This window comes from Eptatretus burgeri, chromosome 9 (genome assembly GCF_056783735.1).
Source record: "Eptatretus burgeri isolate ZD-2024b chromosome 9, Ebu_testis_v1, whole genome shotgun sequence".
Taxonomy (NCBI): Eukaryota; Metazoa; Chordata; class Myxini; order Myxiniformes; family Myxinidae; genus Eptatretus; species Eptatretus burgeri.
In genome coordinates, this window is record NC_140969.1 from 79,235,645 (window position 1) to 79,254,229 (window position 18,585).

Consider the following 18,585-nt stretch of genomic DNA (forward strand, 5'->3'; position numbering starts at 1 on the left):
CTTTGTGTTGTGATCACTCACTAACTATTAAATTAAATCACAGCGCATTTAATGGATTCCTGCCCATTAAACAATGGAAGGTGAACTATCTAGGGAACAAGCACTTATCGACATATCTGAGCTAAAGGAACCTGTATGTTGTGTGTGATCGAATTCCAAATTCGTAAAATATATATATATATATATATATATATATATATATATATATATATATATATTATCCCTGTGTCGTAAGAGGCAACCAGGGTTGCGTCAGGAAGGGCATCCGGCGTAAAACATGTGCCAAATCACTATGCGGATCATACGGATGATCCGCTGTGGCGACCCCGAACGGGAGCAGCCGAAAGAAGAAGAATATATATATATATATATATATATATATATATATATATATATATATATATATATATATATATATATATATATATATATAAAAACATGCAGACATAAACAAAAATATTCACAAAAACATACAGACATACAAACCATGGGTTTTCACCCTGGTTTGTATGTCTGTTTGGTTGTCTGTGAGAAGGAAACTTAAAAAGTTATGAATGCATTTGGATGAAACTTGCTTGAAAGGTTGGGTGTGTGACAAGGACAAATTGATTAGATTTTGATGAATATCTGGATTCTTCGCCATTGAGAGATGGGCCCAAAACGATACATAGCACAATATCTCAATCAGTTATTGATGGATTTGGACGAAACTCGGTGGATAAGTTGGGGAGGTGACAAGAACAAGCCAATTCGATTTTTTTTCAGGTCTGGATGCAGTTCCAGCCTATAAGTTGGATACAAAATGCAAACTGTTCAGCCTGACGGAGGTATGCACTCCACCGAGTGCTGTTGTCATATGTTATCTGCAATTATGAAATTGTGTATAATATTTTATTTACATTTCTCACTTGCAATTACTCATTTGTGTTTGCATTTTTTTTGTTTTTACACACACACACACACACACACACACACACACACACACACACACACACACACACACACACACACACACACACACACACACACACACACACACACACACACACACACACACACACACACACACACACACAATGCAAGTTTGCCTTAAGAATTAAGTGGTAAGTGGTCGTTGTTTGGATTGTCTGCCTTGGTTGTTCGAGTTAGGAGAATTTCCAGCACCAATTCGAAGTTATACTCAAGAGCATTTCAGGCACCAATCGATGTACAAAAGCATTGATACAAATTGTCAATAAATTATATGGATTAAACATACAGTGACTGATAGGCCAATTGACCATTAACGCCGAGTTCGATTGTAATCATTGTCGGTTGTAATAAAATAAATGCTGCCAATTATTATTGAATAAAACACCAATTTCCACAAATGTTGGTAATATTGGCAAATTGATCTGCCTCTTTAATAGTCTTGCACTATTTCCTCGGCGTACAAAACACACACACACACACACACACACACACACACACACACACACACACACACACACACACACACACACACTTCAATAAATACAAATTTAGTCTCAGGTGAATGAACCAAATGTTTGTAAAATAACCTTTTTGATGTGAAGCACATTTTTTATGTCGGTATTCATTTATTTGTTTCTTTTCAAGAGCTTCACCCAGATTAATGCAGCAACAACATTTGCAAATGGATCACGTTCTGCCTCAAATGCCATCATGGGCTGTTTACAATCCAGAGTCAAAGCGCCCCTGTTATGCACAGTTACAGAGTGCAATACTGCCGCGTGACGAGACATCAAGGCATTAACTGTGTTCTCAAAAAGGCCTAATTGTTGTGACACAGTAGACTTATTTGATCATTTTTCCTAGTAAATCAAGCTTCTCTTGGTTTGCATACAAGTGAATCCGCACAGGAGAATGCACCATGCTTTCCAATTAATGCAACACGTTTGTTCTGTTTGGTGTTCAAATCTTATACTGTACTTGATGTTCCCCCAGGTGTTTTATTTGTTAACAGCAGGTATACCTGGGATCTGTCTTGATGGACACATTTGACTTAGCGAATTTCCTTTCTGTTCGAGCCAATCTTATGCTTTGTCAAAACTTTCGCTGACACAATGTGAAGTGAAGTGAATCACCTCTGCAGCTCCTGTAAATATTAATCTACTTCTTCACACTAAACTTAATGTGACTTGTGTAATTCGATTACACCAGAAAAGGGGAAGGACATGGAAATGAAAATGGATTTTGCCTTTTTTTGACGTGCGACTTTATATTTTATGCCATCAAATGCCAGGATTTAATAACTTATTCAGTCAAATGGTTAAACCATTACTGAGGCACAGCTGTGTCACTGATACAGTCCAGGAATTTGTACTTGCTATAGTTTCAGACCAGGCCACTCCACCTTGGACATGCTTACATTTAAAACACAAACCATCATACCAACAATGGGTGGATACCCTCAATGTCAGATGTGAGATCAGGGCCATCTCTCTGGACATATCTCATGCTTTGATACAGTCTGGCATCCTGCCTCACTCTCCAAACTCTCTACTTATGGCATCCAAGGACAACTCCTCCACACATGACTTACTTACTTCCTCCATTCTCATAGCCAAAGTGTGGCTCTTAAGGGAATCCTTTCATCTCCTCTCCCTGTAAAGGCTGGAGTGCTTCAAGGCAGTGTTCTGGGCCGGAATTTCCAACAGTGAATGTGAGCAGGCGAAACAGTCAGATCAAAGCTCCTCAAAGGATGGCATGCCATGGATGCAACTCTGGCCAGAAAGCAAGACAAGTTAATAGTCGGATCGGAATCAAACCCAGATAAGATACTACAAAAACGAATAGATTATATCTAAGTACACTTTTTATTGTTTTCATCAAAATATAAATCACGTTTTTTTTATTTTTTCACAGTCGAGGCTCGTGATAAAGCCAGAGAGATGGCCCTGATCTCATTTCTGACACTGACGGCTTCCATCCATTGTTGGTGATTTGAAGCAGCTTGTCCAAGGTGGAGTGACCTGGTCTGAAACCAAATTGATTTGATATGAGATTGTTGGACAAAAGGAAGGATTTCATAACAACTGTGATGATGGATTCAATGACCTTGCTGATGATTTGAAGTAAGCTGATACGTCTGTTGTGTTAAAGGGATCCGTTTTTGTACCTTTTATGTAATGCAGCAATCTTGGCAGATTTCCAAACAGAAGGAAGATGACGTAGCACATATGATTGGGTGAAAATGGCAGAGAGAGGATGTGCAAGAGCAGCAGAGCAGGTTTTTAGGAAACTAGCATGGTTCGGCCGCTACGCTCCCCTCTCCACACGTCGTTGCAGAGATTGACGTCACAGATTTGTTATGTTGATTTACACCAATGTTGGCATGATTTACACTAAATGTATGTGTAATATTGCTGATATTGTATTTATTTGAAATTTAATTTGTGATATAAGAACGTCCAAGTGGTTGAAGTGGTCAAGGGTCTAAGCTGTCAAAAGGGTGTGAGGGGTCGAAATGTTGTTAAGGTCTAAGGTGTCTAGAGGGTCTTCAGGGTCTTTTGGGACTTTGGGGTCTTTTGAGTCTTTGGGGTCTTCAGAGTCTTTTTGGATTTTTGGTGACTTTTGAGTCTTCAGAGTCTTGGGGGGGTCGTTTGGGTCTTTAGAATCATTATAGTTTTAGAGGATTTTCAAGGTCTAAAGAGTCTCAGCAGTCTAAAGGGTCGAAAGGTACATTCCAATAGTACATAAATAAATAATAGACATACAGTAACACTGTTGGATGAATGGACGGAGGGATGGAGGGAAAGAAGGTCAGGTCAGGTATGGGAGCATGTGCCAGAACAGCACGTCGCTGCGTCCACTTTCCGCCGGTACTCCAGGGGCCTCCGTCTGGCCATCCCCCAGGCAGATGTCAGGCCCATCCCCATCTCCTTGAGATGATGGTCAACCTGTTGCAACCATGAGGCACGTGGTCGACCCACTGGCCTCCTCCACTCATGAGACTCCCTCGTTGAGAGAATCTGGTGAGCAGGATCAGAGTCAGGAAAACGAGCCACATGTCCATACAGCCGCAACTGACACTCACGGACTATGCAGGTAACAAATCTCATCCGAGTCTCCCTCAGCAACCGCTCGTTGGACACAAAATCCGACCAGCGATAGCCAAGGATTCTCCGAAGAGACCTGGTACCAAAGGAATTAAGTCTCCGTCTCAGATCCTTGGTCAGAGTCCAAGTCTCGCACCCATAGAGCAAGACTGGAAGTACCAAGGACCTGAAGACTCGGACTTTCGTCCTCCCGCACAGGTACCGGCAGCGCCACACCCCATGATCCAGTGAATCCATGACTCCCCAGGCCCGACCCAGACGTCTATTGACCTCTGACTCGCAGCCAGCAGAGACATGAATATCACTGCCAAGGTAAGTGAATCTCTCCACGACCTCAACATCCTCACCACAAACAGACACAGACAGGACAGCAGCATCCAAGATGTCACCGAAAGCCTGGATCTTAGTTTTGACCCAAGAAACCCGTAATCCCAACGGCTCCGACTCCTCATTCAGCACCTCGAGGGCCCCCAAGAGGATGTCTAAAGTCTCCGCAAAGATGACTGCATCATCTGCAAAGTCAAGGTCCGAGATATTGACATTCCCAAATGACGCACCGCAACTTGATCTCTCCGACATCCTCCCTAGAATCCAGTCCATACAAGTGCTGAAAAGTGTGGGGGCAAGTACACATCCCTGACGAACTCCAGTAACAACTGGAAATAAGTCAGAGATGGTACCACCACACTTCACAGCACTCTCAGTACCAGAGTAGAGTTCAGACATCAGATCGATCAGTTTTGGTGGCACCCCACGAAGACCAAGAATTCTCCAGAGGACATCCCGATTCACTGAATCGAACGCTTTACAGAGATCAACATAGGCTGCAAGCAGCCCCTGCCAAAACTCTCGTCTGCGTTCGGTGAGGACACGAAGAGCAAGGATACGGTCAATCGTTGACCTCTTTGGTGTAAGGCCTGACTGCTCTGGACGCTGGTGCTCAAGCAGATGGTGGCGAACCCTATCGAGAATTATCCGAGCAAAGACCTTGCCCGGCACTGAGAGCAGCGTCACCCCTCGGTAGTTGTTGCAGTCTTGGCGATCACCCTTCCCTTTCCAGAGAGGGACAACAAGGCCCCTCTTCCAGTCAGTTGGGATGATGCCTGTGTTCCAAGCAGAGCACAAAACTGCATGTAACGACACGAGTGCAGCATTTCCACCAGCCTTGAGAAGTTCGGCATGGATGCCACAGATCCCTGGAGCTTTGCCCCGTTTCAACTGGTTCACCGCAGCCCGTGTTTCCACAATCGTAGGTGGACCACAGTTGATTCGAGGGTCAGCAACAGGGATTGTAACACCCTTGACATCCAACTCGACAGTTGGGGTATCAGCCTGGTACAACCGCTCAAAGTAACCGGCCCAGCGGGCCTTCATTTCAGACTCCTCTGTCAAGAGCCTACCACTCTCTGCTCGAACTGTAGTGCTCCGAGGGATGGGCTTGGATGAACGTAATGCGCGAATTCCCCTGTAAGCGGGACGAGAATCACCTGTCCACAGGTGATGCTCTACCCCCTCACAGATTCCTCGCACATAGGCCTCCTTGTCCACCCTCAGTGCACGTACAGTTTTACGCCTCAGCTCCCTGAACAGCTCAGCTCTGCCATTAAGCCTGGCCCTGCGACTCTGGTCAATGGTATCCAGTGTCCCTTGAGAGACAAAATTCTTCTTTGCCCTGCGGTGAGCTCCAAGGCATCCACCGGCAACATCAAGGACGGTGGTCTTGAAGGCACTCCACAACTCTTCAGGACCCCCAAAGCACCCAGACCCCCCAAGTGTCCACTCAGCCTGTTCGCAAACTCCTCAGCTACTCTCTCATCCCTGAGCTTGGCAACATCCAGCCTCGGCTGGGATGGTACCATTCTCCAGGATTTAAGGTGCAGCTTTAGAGTTGCTACAACAAGCCTGTGGTCAGTATTGAGGAACTGAGCACTCCGGTAGACCCTGCAGTTCTGGATCATCCTCCAACGACCGTCAATGAGGACATGGTCAATCTCCTTTGCCACACCGCCAGCGTTGGAATAACAAGTCCAGCGATGAGCTTGTGGGCGCTGAAACCATGAACCAGCCACCCTAAGTCCATGACTTCTTGCAAAGTCAAGGAACTTAGTGCTATTCTGGTTCATAGTTCCTGACCCATGGGGACCAACACACACCTCATAACCGTCCCTATCAGTTCCAGTTGATGCATTGAAATCCCCCAAGACTAGAAGTGTATCTCCTCTGGGGCACTGATCAACCACAGACTCGAGTGTGGCGTAGAATGCATCCTTCACGGTGAGATCACTCGCCTCAGTCGGAGCATAAACAGAGACCAGGGAAATGACACCTAAGGAGTGACGAATCCTTAATCTCATAATACGCTTGTTGACCGGTGTTACCTCAATTATCATTGAGGTCAGCTTATTGGACACAGCTACAGCAACTCCTTGGGTATGGTAACCATCAGAGCGACCAGACCAATAGAACGTGTAACCACCCACCATTATCTCACCGCAATCCGGTCTCCGAACCTCAGAGAGAGCTGCAATCCCGATGTCCAAACGCTTGAGCTCAGTTGATAACAGAGACAGGTGATCATCCTCTCTTAGGGATAGGACATTCCAGGCACCCACCCGAAGGGACCGCCTCAGGTTAACCCAAGGAGACCGCAGTCTGGTGGACGACACCTCAGCACCACTCCGACACACTCTCCCGGAATCTGACCCAGGGATGTTACCCCGTGGTTTCCCTCCTATCAAAGATTGGGGGTCCCGAAGGCTTTGCCCCAATCGCGTCATCCGGTGAGCTGCCCTGCGAAGGGAAGCTGCACAGGAGGTACTCCCACGGAGTGGGTTTTCAGATTTTTTTGCGTTTTTGCGTTTTGCGGAATGAAGGGTTTTACGGTGGCCGGAGTGCAAATCCTGCCACCAACCTCCTAATAAGAAGTGACCCAACTGCAGGAGGATGTCCGCAGACACAGTTGGGCACTAGATATGGATGGCCGTTGGCTCACAAGGAGCTCCTCCGCCCTTTGGAGGGAAAGAAGGATGGAGGGAAAGAAGGACGGATGGACGCACACACGCACGCGAATACCGAGCACTTTTTAGATATATAGATGCGAGCTGATACCATCTGGTTCAGTAGCAGAATCAGAGCCGAGTGTTGAAATAACATTCTCCACCTTCTTAGGAGCAAAAGACAGTCTCGAAGCAGAAGGACACAATATCTGGAAGCAAACACAGAATTGAGGCTTTCCGCCTTCTCACGAGCCGAGTCGGCTGCGATGCTATTTGTAAAGGGGGAAGGGATGAAATGGGAGCATACTCCAGAGGTAGAATTAACAAGGTGCCACCATGTTTTAGAGGAGGGAGAAAAGGTTGAAAGTGCATTCTCGAGGTTGGACTGATGTTGTTTTCTGGTTCTCCTCAGAATGGATACACAATTGTTGTGGGCTTTTTGGAATGATCTTTGGTTGTTTTCAGTTGGGTTTAATTTCCAGAAAGTGAAGGCAAGTTGTTTCAGAGCAACTGTCTCAACATAGGATTCATTGTTCCATGGCAGGAAGAAAAGTATGATAATTGAAATTGAGATGGAATGAATATGTGTATCAGAGAAATAGAGGGAGATAGAGATAGAGATAGAGATAGAGATAGAGATGCAGCAGGATTCTGCGGAAGAATTCCCAGGTTGAGTTAACATCAGGGCAGTGGATATGGGAGACCAGTCCTGAAGAGAGATGGCTGCTTGCAGTTCCTGCCAATCTGTTTGAGTGAAATGTCAGACTCGTGGTGTTGAGGCAGCTCTTTGAGAATAGCCAGAGAGATGTTGACTCTCACAAGCATATGATCAGAAGTATATGACCGCTATGTGTGGACAAGGTGAGGCTTTGGGGGTGGAGTGAGAGGGAAGGTGAGAGTGTGTGGTGTGAGGGGGAAGGTTAGAGTGTGTGGGGTGTGGAGGATGGTTAGAGTGTGTGGGGTACGGGGAAGTTTTGTGTGCATGTGTGTGTGTTTGGGGGGGGGGATTTTGAGGTTGAAGTGAGGGGAAACATTTTGGGGGTGGTGTGAGTGGAAGTATTGAGAGGGTTGGGTGAGGAGAGATGCAGAATGGGGGGGGGCATGAAGCTTTGAGGGAGTGGAGTGGGGGTAGATGCTTTTCTGATTCCAAATTCCCAACTTTGACAAGTGGAGATAAAGATCATGGAATGGGAAAAAAGATCGCTTGTTGAACGCACAGAGAAATCAGAGTTGTATGAGCGGTAGCAGGGCGGAGGGGAGGGGCGGGTGGAGTTAGGGGTGGTGGTGCGGAGGTCGGGGTGAGAGAGAGAAAGTTGGTGCACCAGGCACAAAGCAGACAAACAGTTCAGAAAAATAATCCCATTGAAGAAGAAGAAGAAATATTTTCGTGGAGAAGAAGAACACAAATAGCATTTACGAAAAAGATACAAAGGTTGAAATTTAAAAAAAATGTAGCATTCAGATTTGATGTCGATTCAGTGTAGAGAAAAGAGGAATGGGGAGTGTGTGTGTGTGTGTGTGTGTGTGTGTGTGTGTGTGTGTGTGTGTGTGTGTGTGTGTGTGTGTGTGTGTGTGTGTGTGTGTGTGTGTGTGTGTGTGTGTGTGTGTGTGTGTTTGTGTGTGTGTGTGTGTGTGTGTGTGTGTGTGTGTGTGTGTGTGTGTGTGTGTGTGTGTGTGTGTGTGTGTGTGTGTGTGTGTGTGTGTGTGTGTGTTAAAACCAGAAGCAGAAGAAAATTCACGTGGAAATGAGAATCATTACAGAATGAAAAATAACTTTTTTTGTTTGTTTGTTTGTTTTGATTTTTTGAAGTGATTGTCAGAAAGAAGGGAGAAAGAGGAAGGAAGAGAGAGAGAGAAGGGAGGGGAGGGAGAGAGGAGGGAAAGGAGGGAAGGCGGAGTGAGGAGGGGCGCAGGATGGGTGGCCGAGTCAGGTGGGGGTGAGGAATGGGGGAGCTAGAAAGGAGGGGAAGAGCAAGAAAAGGTGGGGGGTGTGGTGTAGTCATGCCCGCGGGGAGGGGCATGATGATGATGCATGATGGGCGTGATGGTTGGAGGAGTGGCCGTGGGGTTCGGCGAGGGATATGAGGTGTGCACGCCGTCTGAGGCGTGGTAGTAATACTGGAGTCGGCCGGCTCGTGAGTGTACCGCGTACGGAATAAAGGAGAGCCGCGGGCACAGTACGCCCTGGCTCGCACTCGTGCAACACAGCCCGGCTCGACTGTTCCTCCGCTTCGTGTCTGCCTGCTAAGCATCTCCCAATTCAGTACAGTACAGTGGCGACGAGGATCGGCGGATCGACGTGTGTAAGGGCGGCAAATGACCCGTGCGGTTCCAGGCTACGGAGCCAAAGGTCTCGCCGGCGCGAACATGGCAAAGGGTCGGTGCATGGCAAACGTACGCGTGCCCGCCTTCGTCGGAATCTACCAACCATCACGCCCATCATGCATCATCATCATGCCCCTCCCCGCGGGCATGACTACACCACAGGGGGGAGGGTTGGGGAGAGCGACGTCTCATCAACCGTCGCTATACACTCCGGGAGAGGGGTTGGGAGTGAGGATTATGGGGCAGAGGGGAGGGGGAAAGGAGAAAATGTGGAGGAGGAGGGGGTTTGGGAGGAGATAAGCATGAGGGGAGAGGTTCTAGATTTGCGTTTGGTAGTGGGACTTGTGGGGAAGAAGGAGGGGGGGAGGGTAGTACAGGATTGAATTAAATTGGTTACATTAAACCAGCACATTAATACAGCACAAGGAGAATGCCTAGACAACGTGAGGGGAAGGGAAGGTGATGTGAGGGGTGGGGGGGGAGGGAAAGCGGTGTGAGGGGAAGGGAAGGCAGTTTGAAGGGAGGGGAAGCCAGCATGAGGGGAGGGAAAGGCAGCGTAAGGGGAGAGGAGGCAGCGTGAGTGGAGGTGAAGGCAGCATGAGTGGAGGGGAAGGCAGCGTGAGTGGAGGGGAAGGCAGCGTGAGTGGAGGGGAAGGCAGCGTGAGTGGAGGGGAAGGCAGCGTGAGTGGAGGGGAAGGCAGCGTGAGTGGAGGGGAAGGCAGCGTGAGTGTAGGGGAATGCAGCGTGAGTGTAGGGGAAGGCAGCATGAGGGGAGGGGAAGGCAGCGTGAGGGGTGGGAAGGCAGCATAAAGGGAAGACATGGAAAGGTGGCGTGAGAGGAAGGGAAGGCAGCATGAAGGGAGGGGAAGGAAATGAAGATAAACGTGCCCCAAGAGCAACACTTTATTTTTAACTGCAGGCTTCTATATAAAATGGGGTGGGAGCATTTAAAACACAAACCATCTTCCTGGCAAATTCAAAACTGAAATGTCAGTCCCTAACAGTCCCCTTAACAGAAGGGGAGGGGTAGGTGAGAAGGGGGAGAGAGGAAAAGATGTGGGAGAGAGGGAGAGAGAGGGATAGTGGTGAGAGCAAGAGGGATAGGGGCGGGAGTGAGAGGGATAGGGGTGGGAGCAAGAAGATAGGAGTGGCAGCAAGAGGGATAGGGGTGGGAGTAGGTTGGAGAGAGAAGGTGGGAGAGAGAGAGAGGTGTGATGGAGAGAGAGAGGGAGAGGGTGAGAGAGGGGAGAGGAGGAGAAGGGGAGTGATTCCAGCAGATGTGACGTCCAGTTTAGCGGCACACACATTGATGAATTACCCTGCATGAGAAACACTGGGATGACAGCTTAGAGCAAGCATGCATACCTCTCGGCGATCCTGCCGTGATGTGATGATGAATAACTTTGTAACACCTGAAAACATTTTTTAGTCAGTAATCATCTACTTTATTTTACCTTCCTAACTCCAGATAAGTTAAGCACTCCACTAAAGCAAGCACTCCAACGAAATGGTTGAAGAAACTTTTTTTTTTTTTTTAAAGGTAAATTTGTATATGTATCCATCTATGGCGAAGTGCTGGGTCGTATAATGAAAGAATATCATACAAAAAAGGGAAACGTGGTGTAAAATGAAATGGTCCATTTTCAACGAGCAAACCACTGCCTGACGCACCACCCAAGGCACCACAATGCTAAGGCCTAAGTCACATTTGCTCTACGGCGAGGATACGGCAGCCGTACGCCCTCTGAATTGACAGAAATGTGCGGCGGCTGCAGAGTTTCTGCGGTGGCCTCAGGGTGGCCCTACGCCATTTGGCTATCTTTCACAGGCCGTAGGGGTCGCCATGGAATTATAACGCGAAGTTATAACTTTTTATTTCTACGTTCGCCGTAGCAATTCGACAAGCCGAAAAAAAAAAACTGGTAAAAAAAAAAAAAAATGAACCCACTCGTTACCGTCCGTCTGCCCGCACGTTCGGCTTAGGGCCCCCCATGCAGTCACCTTGCGGGCACCTTGAGGCTACCTTGCGTCTGCCTTGAAAATTCTATGGCCGCCGAAGGGCCATCTTAAAGTCACCGTGTGACATCAAATCAAAGACCGTGCGGCAACCCCACGTTTTCAGTCTCCACAATTTCTAAATATGCCGTGCGGCTCCCCGAAAAATAAAAACATATGTGACTGCTACATTGTGTGACCGTGGAAATACTGCGGCCGCCGTATAATTTCTAGTGGCCATAGATTTCGGAGACCCCCACGGCCGCTGTGGCAAATGTGACAAGCCTAAATGCAGGCGAATGGGCCCTGAACTTTGTTCAAGTGGATCGATATATTCAGTGACAGTGCGAATATTGTAAATGCGCTCTCCAAGTGGATTAAGAACCCAAGCAAGCACTCAAGCGAACACTCCGATGAAATGGTTGATAAATAATTGCTGGCTTGGAAAGTGATAGCAATACCGAACATCCAAGCAATGTCCAAATTGAACAAACTAGTACGTGCCCATAATAAAAAAAAAAAAATAATAATAATAATAATAATAATAATAATAATAATAATAAATAAATAAACCACACAGGCCGTTTCTTCGCTCTCACGTGCCCGTACGTGCGTGACCCGGAAGTTCGATATTATTCGCAATTTATTTTTAATACCCAATTATTCAATTAGTGCCAACATATTTTACCTTTTCGCAATGTCGTGGCAAGGAAAAACAAAAAGAGATGAGAAGAGAGAGAAAAAATTTACTTCCTGGTTCGGAGCATACCAGCACTCTGATGTTCCGGAAATTTATACACCGTCTAATATGAAAACGATCATAACTTGGGCCATTGTGTTTATCTATAAATGCGCATAAGAAATCAAGAAATTATTAGAATACACGAAGTCATCACTCTCCGGAAGCCCGTACTTTGTAACCCGTAATGGGGAACGTGGCTGTGCTTCCCTTCCCCATTGGCCACGCCCACGCAACAACGTGTCTTGCCATTGGTTTGGTAAATAAATGGCCATAACTTGGGAATCACTTGTCCGATTAATATCAAACCTTGAAAAGGCACATCCTCAGGTCCCCAGCAATATACCTGGCATGTTTCAATTAGATCGGACCAGAGGTTGTCGAGAAACAGCGGTCACAGACACACACACACACACACACACACACACACACACAGACACACACACAGACACACACACAGACACACACACAGACACACACACACAGACACACACACACACACACACAGACACACACACACACACACACACACACACACACACACACACACACACACAGACACACACACACACACACACACAGATTGCTGGAATTATAGATAGATGAACACTTTATTTTTTGCAGTCAGAACTTCTGCTGAAGTCCATATATAAGTTTAAATTTTGAAATGTGGCTGAGATGAAGAGATTTTTGAGGTTATGGCATGTGCAAAAATGAAATAATGCCACAAACACTGGCGTCCCCAGGCATTTATAAGCATTGCTCTGTATCCAGCGATTTGTAGGTATGATGATGAGGCATTCAACAATATGAGTGAGGAAAGTGAAACAAAAACTTTATCGTAAAGAAACTGTTGTGGCCTGTTCCAAGTCAAGGCATTGTTGAGCAAGCCAAAAAAAAAAGGTGAACTCAGACCCCAGCAAGCTGACAGAGGGCTGACGAAGGATGATGCCTTGACAAAGGATATACAGTAATTAAATAATTATGTTAATTTTCTTCAAAAGGGGTGTTTAAATTAATCCAAACACCCAATTTTCATTCTGCACTCCCTTTGAGTTCCCTTTATATGCATGCAAGGTTTCAGACCACTAGGTTTCATGTTTTTGGAGTTTTGGAGGAGGCACACTGACACACTGACATTTATTGGTGTAGATAATTATTATTGTTATAAAGTAATTTCACCATTCTCAGATGATATAGCCAATTGAAGAAGACCTGAGAGCTTTAGCTTTGATCAACTGATAATATAATACAAGTGGCCTTGTCTGGTTGTACTAAATGATTGCTACATGTTTGCTCACAATCCATTTTGTATTAAAGTGCATCTTCCAAAAGAAGTATGAAAAATGAACGAGTTAATGAATGAAGATGTCACAACTTTTCTTTTGTTGTTTCACTCCTGAAAGTCCATGTCAAGAAAATGTGAAAATGAGGCAGCTGGCCAGGTGAGATACCCTACAGGCTTTAAGAGCCAAAGCTGACAAGACAGTTCAGATTGAGTTTATTCAAATCCAAGGTATAAGTTACTCAGAAATAATGTGACTAAAACAATCCAAAGCTGTTTTGTGATTTTTATTTTTCTATAATCACACAGTTTAATACATGTTTGTTGGGTTTTTTTTGCAAATGTACTTTGTGTTGGTTGGTGCCCTTACTAAATTTTAAATTCCTGGCAGAGTCGTGGGGGCACCGCACTGATAGCAGAGCCATGCCTCAATATGATGCAACAAGAAGAACAAATTCTCAATTGGATCTCAGTAAAATATGCACTCATTACATTGAGAGAAAAACTCATTTTTTTTTTTTAATACTGTATATGACAAATTTTCATTTGTGAGAAATGCCTGCACATACTTGGAATTTGCATAATCATGAATATTATAAAGTGATAAACAAACAAAGCAAAATTAGGCAGGGAACAGTCTCACTAGTCAGATTCAGATCAGCCAAATGATAGGGTGAATGGAGTTCCAACAAGGAATGATAATTGAGTGTCAAATCAAGGCAATCCGATCAGAGGACTTCAGTTGACACCAACCCAGGCCACTGTGATAACATACTATACTTTCAAGGATACAATGGCGACAAATATTTTAACCTCCCACATAAGAAAATAACTAAACATTGAAGAACTTTTCCTGATGAACACTTTAAGAATACACAAATACTTTCCAAGCAAAACATTGAAATCATTTTTGAAATGTAGAGAAGTGATAAGGTTCAATGACATCCTGCCAGAAACTCATTTGATATACCTGTGAAAGTGGGATATTGAATTGCCTACAGCTTTGGGAATAAGCTGCTAGACAAGCGAGAAATTCAAAGAATCATCTCATTTTTCATTGATAAATCAAGACCATGCATTCACCATATCATCAGGGAAATATTCCCAAAACGAACACAATTTGATCCCATATAGTGCAGTTGGATTACATCATTGGAGTCTGCCTTGTGGTATTCATGTCATGTAACGAAACGGACACTTCTGCTCTTTCATGATTCTGAATAGTTTATGGATGCAGAAAACTTTAAAATAAGTTGTCTGCACAATTTGGACAATATTTATATCCTAAATATTCACAGCAAATGTATAAAACACCAGTTCAAAATAATCAGTCAAATAGTAAGACTGAGATCCAGTTTATTTACTCTTCTCTGGTATTTATTATGTTCTGGGATGTCCAGCAGCATAAGAAGACAAAAGTGAAAATTGAAATTTTTTACTCAATGTACAAGGTGTTTCAAAAGTCCGAAATCATTGGAAATATTTATTATCAAAAAAAAAAAATTCGATGAAGCGTTTGGGGTGGACTGATATAATGACCCCAATGTAGTCTTGGTGTGACTTAATGGTTAGGGTTGTGGGCTTGGGATACTAGGGTCCTGAGTTCCAATCCTGCTTGGTCATTGAATTAATACCAGGTGGGGTTGACTCAGCCTGTCATCCTTCTGAGGTCAGCAAAATGAGTACCAGGTTGCTGGGATGATTGAGCCATTCAAGTATCCTGTGTCTGAGTGGCGACCCGTCCAGCATTGTGCCTAATAGTCCAGGAGATTGCTTTGGCAGCACCAACGCTCTGCACAGAGTATGGTCCCAATGGATGGATGGATGGTAGTCCAGATTTAATGCCACCTAACTTTTTCCTGTGGGACCATCAGAAATCAGTGGTTTATATCACGAGACCACATAATATTTATGATACTTGTATAAAGAATGAAATCTGAAACAAATGTGCTAAAATCGACATATGTGTCAATGTAAGAAACGTTCAAAGAAACATACAGTACATACAATAATTGATATTTGGATGCACGTCAGTGGCTTGCAATTTGTGCATTTATTCCACTGATATTATAAAATAAATATCCCTTTGATTCCAAACTTTATGAATCATCCTGTATTTGTTTGTTACCCATAGATGCCACTTATTCAAATTGACATCATAAGCTGTGTTAAGATGGCACAGCCATCTGCTCTTTGATGGATCTCAAAGGGGTATATCATCAAGTTTTATACAATTGGCTACTCTAAAGAGGGAATTGGCAGAAGCATTTCCTTCAGCACATCACACAGACTCCCAGAGGTGAGACCATCTGGTGACCCTTTATGCGTTTGGTAAGGACAAACTTAACATAACATTTCTACTTTGCTTTGTCTCAAGTCTGTGTCATTCAGTCCATCAGAACTGCATCATATCTTCACGCCATTATCTATTTGTATAAACTGACCTAGCCAAATGCTTCATCAATCAATTTATTTTCCATAGTTATTGTTTCACATTCAACATCTTTGTGTATATTATATTATTTACCTTGCACATTCAATCAATATTATATACAATTTGTTACAAAGGTCTATGAAGCATTAGTGAAGTCATGGCTCAAAAGCAAACTTTTACAAATGAGATATTTTACATATTTTGAATACAAGCCAGTTGGTGGCACTAAATCTGCCATCCAACACATACTGCCTTTGGACACTTCATTCGCAGCTTGATGTTTGCCTTAAATTTTAACAATATTCTTGGCTTTGTCTTTTAATTGATTTCAACATATATTTTTCCCCCTCCTCGTGATGATAAACAATTCTCTTTCTTTGTTAGTACCGTATGTAACGTGGAGGATTCTTCTAGTATTGGACCATTTTCATACACCTGTCATGGCAGTAATTCACCATCTATATTCTTTTGTCATCATTCATCTGGTGGACTTGCAGGACTACAGACATGAGGATTATCTTGATTATAGAGAGATGGATATCCTTGAGAAACCATTGGTTTTTCCAGAGTGGAACCCTTGAAGCAGAAAATGTGTGACAAATTAAGAAGAAGGATCAGCCACATGCTGTGAGGTTTGTTAAACTCAAAGTGCTTTCCAAAATAAGTGGCTACACTCAAATGGAGCCCGTCCCCTTGGTGAATTGCTACTGCAGCATTTTCTTTTTTAACCTTACCAGTGACGTACAGAATGGAATCTAATGCAATAATGAGCCATTTGTGTTGAAGATCGTAACAAACTGCACATGCAGTAAATGGTCTACAGGAATTCTTGCTTGCGAAAAACCATCAATGTCTATGCTTGTGTTAATACATAGCCAAGCTATTTGTTTAGGTTCTGAGGATGTTCTTTGAAACTTGAAGTAGACCTCCTAAAAATTGCTAATGGAAATTTAGTTTAGAATGGATGTGAGAGAAATTATGTACAAGATTCCAGTTCCTAATATTAAGTTTTTAAAAAGAGGGATTGCAATGCATGGAAGAATGCAAGCTGATCCTGTGTATGTTATGTAAATTAGGTTATCTTATGGCCAGAATTTTATTCCTCAAGCCAAATGAAGTTAATCTAAGTAATCTGAGAAATGAAATATATTAGAATACAGATAAAGCACCAGAGGTCAGAGAATCAGATACATTGCTCCCATTTCCAAAGAGCTCAGACTTTCTGTAAGTCTGAGGAACCAATGTGAGGTTGGACCTCAACAATGAATTATTTTCCTTGCCACACAGGGCAAAGGCGTGAAGTATTCCCTGGGGTGGTAGGGAAACCTTGCGTGGAGAATTTTGATATGGGAGGGTGATCCAAAGATTTGCCACTGGCTTTGTTGCAACAATGCATTCATCACCCTGGCATCTGCAAAAGCAAAACTTCCAGCTCCACTCACCATATCTGAATCCAAGTTCTCCTTTTTTGCTTTGAACCATGTAACTGCTATATCACTGAGCCAGCTTTAGCAAACCAGAGAGTGTGAAATGAATAGGGAATCACAATTGCCATGCTCCATATTTTTTGGTATACAAAATACATATTTAAAGAATTTGTTTGTTTGATTCTATTTTTTCAATACCTTTGAATTATTGCAATTCAGTCTTGAAACACCTTGCAATAACTAAGGCTTAGAGTTTCAACTCTTCAAATACTTTTTGAGGAATACTATATTATCTGGCAACAGGAGAGACTTCTTATGGAGAGATTCCAAGATGTATAAATATTGTTTATTGCACAATGCTCTAAGATTGTTTTGTCTTCTTGGTCATATTACCATAAGGAGCTCCTGTAGTATAAATGTAGGTGATCTGTGGCTGTAGAGGGGAAAGTGGACTTTGGAGGCATCACAGAGGAGGATATGTAGATAGTATTAAAGACAATGAAGAAGGGAAGAGTGTCAGGCATTGATGAAATGAGGTGCGATTCCAGAGGATTGGAGCACTGGGCTAATTGTGCCAACATGGAAGAGGACGGACGATGTTCAAGAGCCAGGTAAGTACAGAGGAATCGCACTCGTAAGTCGTGTACTGAAGGTACTGGAGAGGATCCTGGATTGGAGGAGAAGGAAGAGGGTGGAGATTGAGATCACCAAAGAGCAACAGGAGTTTAGAAGGGGTAGGGGGATGATGAATGGGATGTTCAAACTGAGACAGCTCATGGAGAAGAGGTTGGAGGTGCAAGGTGAAATGGCATTGGGATTTGTGGACCTGGAGAAGGTCCAAGGGGAGATGGTGTTGGCGACACTGAGATAGATGAGAGTGCAGGAAGAAGAAGTTAGGTTGGTGGAAGGAATGTACAAGGGAACAAAGCGAAGAGTTTTGGTTGGTCTTGGGATGTCAGAGGAGTTCAGTGTGAACATTGCTTTGAGGCAGGGAAGCTCTCAGCCCATGCATGTTTAACATGGTGATATAGCTGTTAAGCAGGAGGGTAAATATGACAGGTATTCTGCAGAGGATGTTTTATGCAGATGATCTGGCTGTTGTGTCGGAGAGTAAGCAGGAGACGCTGAGGTACTGGGAGAGTAGGAGGCATTTGGGAAGCAGGATGGAGGATGACTGTTGATAAGACTGAGGTGATGTGAGTCAGGCAGCAGAGAAAATAAATGAATATCAGGTAAGAGAGGAAGGAGATCAGACAGGGAAATAGATTTGAGAACCTGGGAGGAACAGTGATGATAAGTCGGAGG

At 44.2% G+C, this 18,585-nt stretch overlaps 1 long non-coding RNA gene across 4 annotated transcripts in view; it reads right to left on the reverse strand.

The window, feature by feature from the left end:
• LOC147020417 (uncharacterized) overlaps positions 1–18,585 on the reverse strand; it is a 149,807-nt gene that overhangs the window by 43,810 nt on the left and 87,412 nt on the right. The window contains exon 1 of one of the 4 annotated variants that reach the window (XR_015061820.1): positions 11,972–12,055. The exons of 1 other annotated variant lie outside the window; for it this stretch is intronic. This is a non-coding gene — a long non-coding RNA (uncharacterized LOC147020417). Of the gene's footprint in view, positions 1–10,765; positions 10,850–11,355; positions 11,424–11,971; positions 12,056–18,585 lie in introns of those variants that run through there. 2 more of the 4 variants (XR_015061821.1, XR_015061819.1) reach the window with 2 other exon arrangements.